This window comes from Ranitomeya variabilis, chromosome 4 (genome assembly GCF_051348905.1).
Source record: "Ranitomeya variabilis isolate aRanVar5 chromosome 4, aRanVar5.hap1, whole genome shotgun sequence".
NCBI classification, from domain to species: domain Eukaryota; kingdom Metazoa; phylum Chordata; class Amphibia; order Anura; family Dendrobatidae; genus Ranitomeya; species Ranitomeya variabilis.
Window position 1 is genome coordinate 601,165,395 of NC_135235.1, and position 10,006 is coordinate 601,175,400.

The following is a 10,006-nucleotide window of genomic DNA, read 5'->3' on the forward strand; positions in this document are numbered from 1 at the left end:
TAGCCGACTGGGATTTAGCTCTCTCTATACTGAGCCGGCTATTTCCAAGTCGGCAGAGGGACCAGGTCCTTTAGCCGACTTGGATTTAGCCACAACCCTCGGCTAAAGGACCTCTGCTGACGTCATGCCCATGTGACCGGAAGGGGCGGCGCCTCTTCCTCCATAGACTAGACAGAGGGTTGAGCCTAGAGTGTATGGGCTCCTTCCAGGTCCTGACTGCAGCCCATACAGTGTAGGCAGCTCAGTAGTGAAGACGCTAGACTGTATGGGCTCCTTCTAGGTATATATTATTGAAGATAGCAGACTTTATGGGCTGTTGCCTGGCCCTAACTTCATCCTATACATGACACTAGAATGTATGTGCTCCTTCAAGGTATAAATTATTAAAGCCAGCAGAATATATGGGCTCCTGCCAGGTCCTGACTGCAGCACATACAGTCTAGCCAGCTCACTGGTGAAGACACTAGACTGTACGGGCTCCTGTCAGGTATATATTATTGTAGATACAGACGGTACAGGCTCCTGTCAGGTATATATTATTGTAGATACAGACTGTATGGACTCTTGTCAGGTATATATTATTGTAGATACAGACTGTAGGGACTCAGATATATATTATTGTAGATACAGACTGTACGGGCTCCTGTCAGGTATATATTATTGTAGATAAAGACTGTACGGACTCCTGTCAGGTATATATTATTGTAGATACAGACTGTACGGACTCCTGTTAGGTATATATTATCGTAGATACAGACTGTATGGGCTCCTTCCAGGCATATATTATTGTAGATACAGACTGTACGGACTCCTGTCAGGTATATATTACTAGATGGTGTGTTATGATCCTGGTGGTTAGGAACACTTGGGATGACCTGATAGGTAAACCAGAAATATAGGACAAGCTCTGGGGACGTGGGAACTTTACTGACCGCAACCCTGATCCTATCACACACACTATAGGCAGCCGTGGAGCGTACCTAACTCTCCCTAGACGCCTCTTCACAGCCTGAGAACTAGCTACCCCTAGAGAGAAACAAAAGCCTCACTTGCCTCAGAGAAATTTCCCCAAAGTAAAGTCAGCCCCCCACAAATAATGACGGTGAGTTAAGAGGAAAATACAAACATAGGAATGAAAACAGGATTAAGCAAAAGGAGGCCCACTAGTACTAAATAGTAAGAAGATAGCAAGGGAACTGTGCGGTCAGTATAAAATACTACAAAAATATCCACGCAGAGAATACAAAAGACCCTCACACCGACTCACGATGTGAGGGAGCAACTCTGCTCCCCAGAGCTTCCAGCTAGCAAGAAAATAGCATGTAAGCAAGCTGGATTGAACTTATCATATACTGAGAAACATTTTCCAAAAGCAATGAGCAAAAATGAACGAGCATGAACTTAGCTTCTCCAGGAGACAGGTCACAAGGGAAGTCCCAGAGAGATCTGAACCAATACTGAATACAACGACAGCTGGCAACAAGTAAAGACCTAGGTGGAGTTAAATAGGCAACCAGCACAGCAGAAAACGAGGCAGCTGGGAGCCCAGCTAAAGACCAGCAGTATCACTCAAAGCCACCAGAGGGAGCCCACAAACAGAACTCAACAAAGTGCCATTCACGACCACAGGGGGGAGCCCGAGAACGGAATTCACAACAGTACCCCCCCTTGAGGAGGGGTCACCGAACCCTCACCAGAACCCCCAGGCCGATCAGGACGAGCCAAATGAAAGGCACGAACCAAATCGGCAGCATGGACATCAGAGGCAACAACCCAGGAATTATCCTCCTGGCCATAGCCCTTCCATTTAACCAAGTACTGAAGCTTCCGTCTCGAAATACGAGAATCCAAGATCTTCTCCACCACATACTCCAATTCTCCCTCGACCAACACCGGAGCAGGAGAATCAACAGAAGGAACCACAGGCACCACATACCTCCGCAACAATGACCTATGGAACACATTATGGATGGCAAAAGATGCTGGGAGGTCCAAACGAAATGACACAGGATTGAGGATTTCAGAAATCTTATAAGGACCGATGAAACAAGGCTTAAACTTAGGAGAGGAAACCTTCATAGGAACATAACGAGAAGACAACCAAACCAAATCCCCCACACGAAGTCGGGGACCCACACAACGACGGCGGTTAGCAAAGCGCTGAGCCTTCTCCTGTGACAGCGCCAAATTGTCCACTACGTGGTTCCAAATCTGCTGCAACCTGTCCACAACAGAATCCACACCAGGACAGTCCGAAGGCTCAACCTGCCCTGAGGAAAAACGAGGATGAAAACCAGAATTACAAAAAAAAGGCGAAACCAAAGTAGCCGAAATCGCCCGATTATTAAGGGCGAACTCGGCCAACAGCAAGAAGGTCACCCAATCATCCCGATCAGCAGAAACAAAACATCTCAGATAAGTTTCTAAGGTCTGATTAGTTCGTTCGGTTTGGCCATTTGTCTGAGGATGGAAAGCCGAAGAAAAAGACAATTCAATGCCCATCTTAGCACAAAAGGACCGCCAAAATCTGGACACAAACTGGGACCCTCTGTCAGACACAATGTTCTCCGGAATACCATGCAAACAAACCACATTCTGAAAGAACAGCGGAACCAAATCGGAGGAGGAAGATAATTTAGGCAAGGGCACCAAATGGACCATCTTAGAAAAACGATCACAAATCACCCAGATTACAGACATCCTCTGAGAGATCGGAAGATCCAAAATAAAATCCATGGAAATATGCGTCCAAGGCCTCTTTGGGACAGGCAAAGGCAAAAGCAATCCACTGGCACGAGAACAGCAAGGCTTGGCCCGAGCACAAATCCCACAAGACTGCACAAAAGAACGCACATCTCGCGACAAGGAAGGCCACCAAAAGGACCTAGCCACCAAATCTCTGGTACCAAAAATCCCAGGATGACCCGCCAACACTGAACAATGAACCTCGGAAATAACTCTACTGGTCCATCTATCAGGGACAAACAGTCTCTCCGGTGGACAACGGTCGGGTCTATCGACCTGAAACTCCTGCAGCACCCGCCGCAAATCAGGGGAGATGGCAGACAGAATCACCCCCTCTCTGAGGATACCAGCTGGTTCAGGAACTCCCGGGGAGTCAGGCACAAAACTCCTAGAAAGGGCATCAGCCTTCACATTCTTAGAGCCCAGAAGGTACGAAACCACGAAATCGAAACGGGAGAAAAACAGCGACCATCGAGCCTGTCTAGGATTTAGCCGCTTGGCCGACTCGAGATAAATCAAATTCTTGTGATCCGTCAAGACCACCACACGATGTTTGGCTCCCTCAAGCCAATGACGCCACTCCTCAAATGCCCATTTCATTGCCAACAACTCCCGATTACCAACATCATAATTACGCTCGGCAGGCGAAAACTTTCTAGAAAAGAAAGCACATGGCTTCATCACAGAGCCATCAGAGCTTCTCTGAGACAAGACAGCCCCTGCTCCAATCTCAGAAGCATCAACCTCGACCTGAAAAGGGAGAGAAACATCCGGCTGACGCAAGACAGGAGCCGAAGAAAACTGACGTTTCAGCTCCTGAAAGGCCTCAACGGCCGCAGGAGACCAATTTGTCACATCAGCACCCTTTTTGGTCAGATCAGTCAAAGGCTTAACCACACTAGAAAAATTAGTGATGAAGCGACGGTAAAAATTAGCAAAGCCCAGGAACTTCTGAAGACTCTTCACAGATGTAGGTTGAGTCCAATCATAAATGGCCTGAACTTTAACTGGATCCATCTCGATAGTAGAAGGGGAAAAAATAAAGCCCAAAAAGGAAACCTTCTGGACTCCGAAGAGACATTTAGAGCCCTTCACAAACAAGGCATTAGCACGCAGGACCTGAAATACCATCCTGACCTGCTTCACATGAGATTCCCAATCATCAGAAAAGACCAGAATATCATCCAGGTATACAATCATGAATCTATCCAGATACTCTCGGAAGATGTCGTGCATAAAGGACTGAAACACAGAAGGGGCATTAGAAAGCCCAAATGGCATCACCAAGTACTCAAAATGACCTTCGGGCAAATTAAATGCTGTTTTCCATTCATCGCCCTGTTTTATACGCACAAGATTATACGCTCCTCGAAGATCTATCTTGGTGAACCAACTAGCCCCCTTAATCCGAGCAAACAGATCGGACAGCAGAGGCAGAGGGTACTGAAATTTGACCGTGATTTTATTAAGAAGGCGATAATCTATACAGGGTCTCAGAGAACCATCCTTCTTGGCCACAAAAAAGAACCCTGCTCCCAAGGGTGACGAGGACGGGTGAATATGCCCTTTCTTCAAGGACTCCTTAATATAACTCTGCATAGCGGCATGTTCTGGCACAGATAGATTGAAAAGTCGACCCTTAGGGAACTTACTACCAGGAATCAAATTTATAGCACAATCACAATCCCTATGAGGAGGTAGGGCACCGGATTTGGGCTCATCAAATACATCCTGGTAATCCGACAAAAATTCAGGGACTTCAGAAGGAATAGAAGAAGCAATTGACACCAAAGGAACATCGCCATGTACCCCTTGACAACCCCAACTAGACACAGACATTGACTTCCAATCCAATACTGGATTATGAACCTGCAGCCATGGCAACCCCAAGACGACAACATCATGCAAATTATGTAACACCAGAAAGCGAATATCCTCCTGATGTGCAGGAGCCATGCACATGGTCACTTGAGTCCAGTACTGAGTCTTATTCTTGGCCAATGGTGTAGCATCAATTCCCCTCAGTGGAATAGGGAACTGCAACGGCTCCAAGATAAAACCACAGCGCCTGGCAAAATCTAAATCCATCAAATTCAGGGCAGCGCCTGAATCCACAAAAGCCATAACTGAGTAGGATGACAGAGAGCAAATCAAAGTAACAGACAAAATAAATTTAGGCTGTACAGTACCAATGGTGACAGACCTAGCGAACCTTTTAGTGCGCTTAGGACATTCAGAGATAGCATGAGTGGAGTCACCACAGTAAAAACACAACACATTCTGACGTCTGTGATTTTGCCGTTCAATTCTGGTCAGAATCCTACCACATTGCATAGACTCAGGCTTCTGCTCAGAGAACACCGCCAGATGGTGCACAGGTTTGCGCTCCCGCAAACGCCGATCAATCTGAATGGCCAAGGACATTGATTCATTCAGACCTGCAGGCGTGGGGAACCCCACCATAACATCCTTAAGGGCTTCAGAAAGACCCTTTCTGAAAATCGCTGCCAAGGCACACTCATTCCACTGAGTAAGCACAGACCACTTCCTAAACCTCTGGCAGTAAACCTCCGCTTCATCCTGACCCTGAGACAGAGCCAGCAAGATCTTTTCTGCCTGGTCTACTAAATTAGGTTCCTCATAAAGCAATCCAAGCGCCAGAAAAAACGCATCCACATTTAGCAATGCAGGATCTCCTGGCGCCAAGGAAAATGCCCAATCTTGAGGGTCACCACGCAACAAAGAAATAATAATTTTAACTTGCTGAGTAGGGTCACCAGAAGAGCGGGGTTTCAGAGCAAGAAACAATTTACAATTATTTTTGAAATTCAAAAACTTAGATCTATCTCCAGAAAACAAATCAGGAATTGGTATTCTAGGCTCTAACAGGATTCTGAACTACAAAATCCTGAATTCTTTGTACCCTTGCAGTGAGATGATGCACACTAGAGGACAGACTTTGAATATCCATATCTGCAGCTGAGTCCTGAACCACCCAGAGATTAAGGGGAGGAGAAAGGCAAAACACACTGCAGAGAAAAAAAAATGAGCTCAGAACTTCTCTTATCCCTCTTTTGTGATGCATTAACTCTATGGCCAGCTGTACTGTTATGATCCTGGTGGTTAGGAACACTTGGGATGACCTGATAGGTAAACCAGAAATATAGGACAAGCTCTGGGGACGTGGGAACTTTACTGACCGCAACCCTGATCCTATCACACACACTATAGGCAGCCGTGGAGCGTACCTAACTCTCCCTAGACGCCTCTTCACAGTCTGAGAACTAGCTACCCCTAGAGAGAAACAAAAGCCTCACTTGCCTCAGAGAAATTTCCCCAAAGTAAAGTCAGCCCCCCACAAATAATGATGGTGAGTTAAGAGGAAAATACAAACATAGGAATGAAAACAGGATTAAGCAAAAGGAGGCCCACTAGTATTAAATAGTAAGAAGATAGCAAGGGAACTGTGCGGTCAGTATAAAATACTACAAAAATATCCACGCAGAGAATACAAAAGACCCTCACACCGACTCACGATGTGAGGGAGCAACTCTGCTCCCCAGAGCTTCCAGTTAGCAAGAAAATAGCATATAAGCAAGCTGGACTGAACTTATCATATACTGAGAAACATTTTCCAAAAGCAATGAGCAAAAATGAACGAGCATGAACTTAGCTTCTCCAGGAGACAGGTCACAAGGGAAGTCCCAGAGAGATCTGAACCAATACTGAATACAATGACAGCTGGCAACAAGTAAAGACCTAGGTGGAGTTAAATAGGCAACCAGCACAGCAGAAAACGAGGCAGCTGGGAGCCCAGCTAAAGACCAGCAGTATCACTCAAAGCCACCAGAGGGAGCCCACGAACAGAACTCAACAAAGTACCATTCACGACCACAGGGGGGAGCCCGAGAACGGAATTCACAACAATGGTGGCCCGATTCTAACGCATCGGGTATTCTAGAATATGTATGTCCGCGTAGTATATTGCCCAGCCACATAGTATATTGCCCAGCCACGTAGTATATTGCCCAGCCACATAGTATGTTGCCCAGCCACGTAGCATATTGCCCAGCAACGTAGTATATTGCTCAGGGACATAGTATACAGCAGAGCCACATAGTATATTGCCCAGTTACGTAGTATATTGCCCAGGGACGAAGTATACAGCAGAGCCACATAGTATATTGCCCAGCCACGTAGTATACAGCAGAGCCACATAGTATATTGCCCAGCTATGTAGTATATTGCCCAAGGATGTAGTATACAGCAGAGCCACATAGTATATTGCCCAGTTACGTAGTATGTTGCCCAGGGACGTAGTATACAGCAGAGCCAGATAGTATATTGCCCAGTTACGTAGTATGTTGCCCAGGGACGTAGTATACAGCAGAGCCAGATAGTATATTGCCCAGCCACGTAGTATATTGCCCAGCTATGTAGTATATTGCCCAAGGACGTAGTATACAGCAGAGCCACATAGTATATTGCCCAGTTACGTAGTATGTTGCCCAGGGACGTAGTATACAGCAGAGCCACATAGTATATTGCCCAGTTACTTAGTATATTGCCCAGCCACGTAGTATATAGCAGAGCCACATAGTATATTGCCCAGCTATGTAGTATATTGCCCAAGGACGTAGTATACAACAGAGACACATAGTATATTGCCCAGTTACGTAGTATGTTGCCCAGGGACGTAGTATACAGCAGAGCCAGATAGTATATTGCCCAGCTGTGTAGTATATTGCCCATCCACGTATGACACAGCTTAAAAAGGGCATCATATGCCTGTTAAAAAAATAAAATAAAATAAAAAAGAGTTATATACTCACCTTCCGGCGAAGCGGTTACCGTCGCTGCTGGTGCGTTCCGGTCCCAAGAGCGCATTGCGGTCTCGCGAGATGACGTAGCGGTCTCGCAAGACCGCTACGTCATCATCTCGAGAAGATTGCAGCATGGAGTGGACAGCGTAGTGTAGCGACCGGGAAAGGCCTGTTGTCGATCAGGGGGCCGACGGACGGTGAGTATATATCGATTTTTTTATTTCTTTTATTATTTTTAACATTAGATGGTTTTACTATTCATGCCGCATAGGCAGCATGAATAGTAAAAAGTTGGTTACACAGGGTTAATAGCAGCGGTAACGGACTGCATTACACCGCAGCATAACGCGGTTCGTTACCACCACCATTAACCCTGTGTGAGGGCAGACCGGGGGGGGTGTATGCGGGCGCCAGGCAGTGAGTGCGGGCAGTAAGGAGCGGCCATGTTTTTCCGGACTGTGCGCGTCGCTGATTGGTCGCGGCAGCGATGACAGGCAGCTGCCGAGACCAATCAACGAACGAATAACCGTTACAGACAGACAGACAGAAGGACAGACGGAAGTACCCCTTAGACAATTATATAGTAGATTGTAGATACAGACTGTATGGGCTCCTGTCAGGTATATATTATTGTAGATACAGACTGTACGGGCTCCTGTCAGGTATATATTATTGTAGATATAGACTGTATGGGCTCCTGTCAGGTATATATATTGTAGATATAGACTGTACGGACTCCTGTCAGGTATATATTATTGTAGATATAGACTGTACGGGCTCCTGTCAGGTATATATTATTGTAGATATAGACTGTACGGGCTCCTGTCAGGTATATATTATTGTAGATACAGACTGAACGGGCTCCTGTCAGGTATATATTATTGTAGATACAGACTGTACGGGCTCCTGTCAGGTATATATTATTGTAGATATAGACTGTACGGGCTCCTGTCAGGTATATATTACTGTAGATATACTGTAGACTGTACGGGCTCCTGTCAGGTATATATTAGTGATGATATCAGAATGTATGGGCTCCTATCAGGTATATATATCAGTGACGGTATCAGAATGTGTGGGCTCCTGTCAGGTGTATATTAGTGATGATATCAGAATGTATGGGCTCCTATCAGGTATATATTAGTGATGATATCAGAATGTATGGGCCCCTGTCAGGTATATATTAGTGATGATATCAGAATGTATGGGCCCATGTCAGGTGTATATTAGTGATGATATCAGAGTGTATGGGCCCCTGTCAGGTGTATATTAGTGATGATATCAGAATGTATGGGCCCCTGTCAGGTATATATTAGTGATGATATCAGAATGCATGGGCCCCTGTCAGGTATATATTAGTGATGATATCAGAATGTATGGGCCCCTGTCAGGTATATATTAGTGATGATATCAGAATGTATGGGCCCCTGTCAGGTATATATTAGTGATGATATCAGAATGTATGGGCCCATCAGGTATATATTACTGATGATATCAGAATGTATGGGCCCCTGTCAGGTATATATTAGTGATGATATCAGAATGTATGGGCCCCTGTCAGGTATATATTACTGATGATATCAGAATGTATGGGCCCCTGTCAGGTATATATTAGTGATGATATCAGAATGTATGGGCCCCTGTCAGGTATATATTAGTGATGATATCAGAATGTATGGGCCCCTGTCAGGTATATATTACTGAGTGATGATATCAGAATGTATGGGCCTCTGTGAGGTATATATTACAGTAGTGATGATATCAGAATGTGTGGGCTCCTGTCAGGTGTATATTAGTGATGATATCAGAATGTATGGGCCTCTGTGAGGTATATATTACAGTAGTGATGATATCAGAATGTGTGGGCTCCTATCAGGTATATATTAGTGATGATATCAGAATGTATGGGTCCCTGTCAGGTATATATTAGTGATGATAGCAGAATGTATGGGCCCCTGTCAGGTATATATTAGTGATGATATCAGAATGTATGGGCCCCTGTCAGGTATATATTAGTGATGATATCAGAATGTATGGGCCCCTGTCAGGTATATATTACTGATGATATCAGAATGTATGGGCCTCTGTGAGGTATATATTACAGTAGTGATGATATCAGAATGTGTGGGCTCCTGTCAGGTGTATATTAGTGATGATATCAGAATGTATGGGCTCCTGTCAGGTATATATTAGTGATGATATCAGAATGTATGGGCCCCTGTCAGGTATATATTAGTGATGATATCAGAATGTATGGGCCCCTGTCAGGTATATATTACTGATGATATCAGAATGTATGGGCCTCTGTGAGGTATATATTACAGTAGTGATGATATCAGAATGTGTGGGCTCCTGTCAGGTGTATATTAGTGATGATATCAGAATGTATGGGCTCCTATCAGGTATATATTAGTGATGATATCAGAATGTATGGGCCC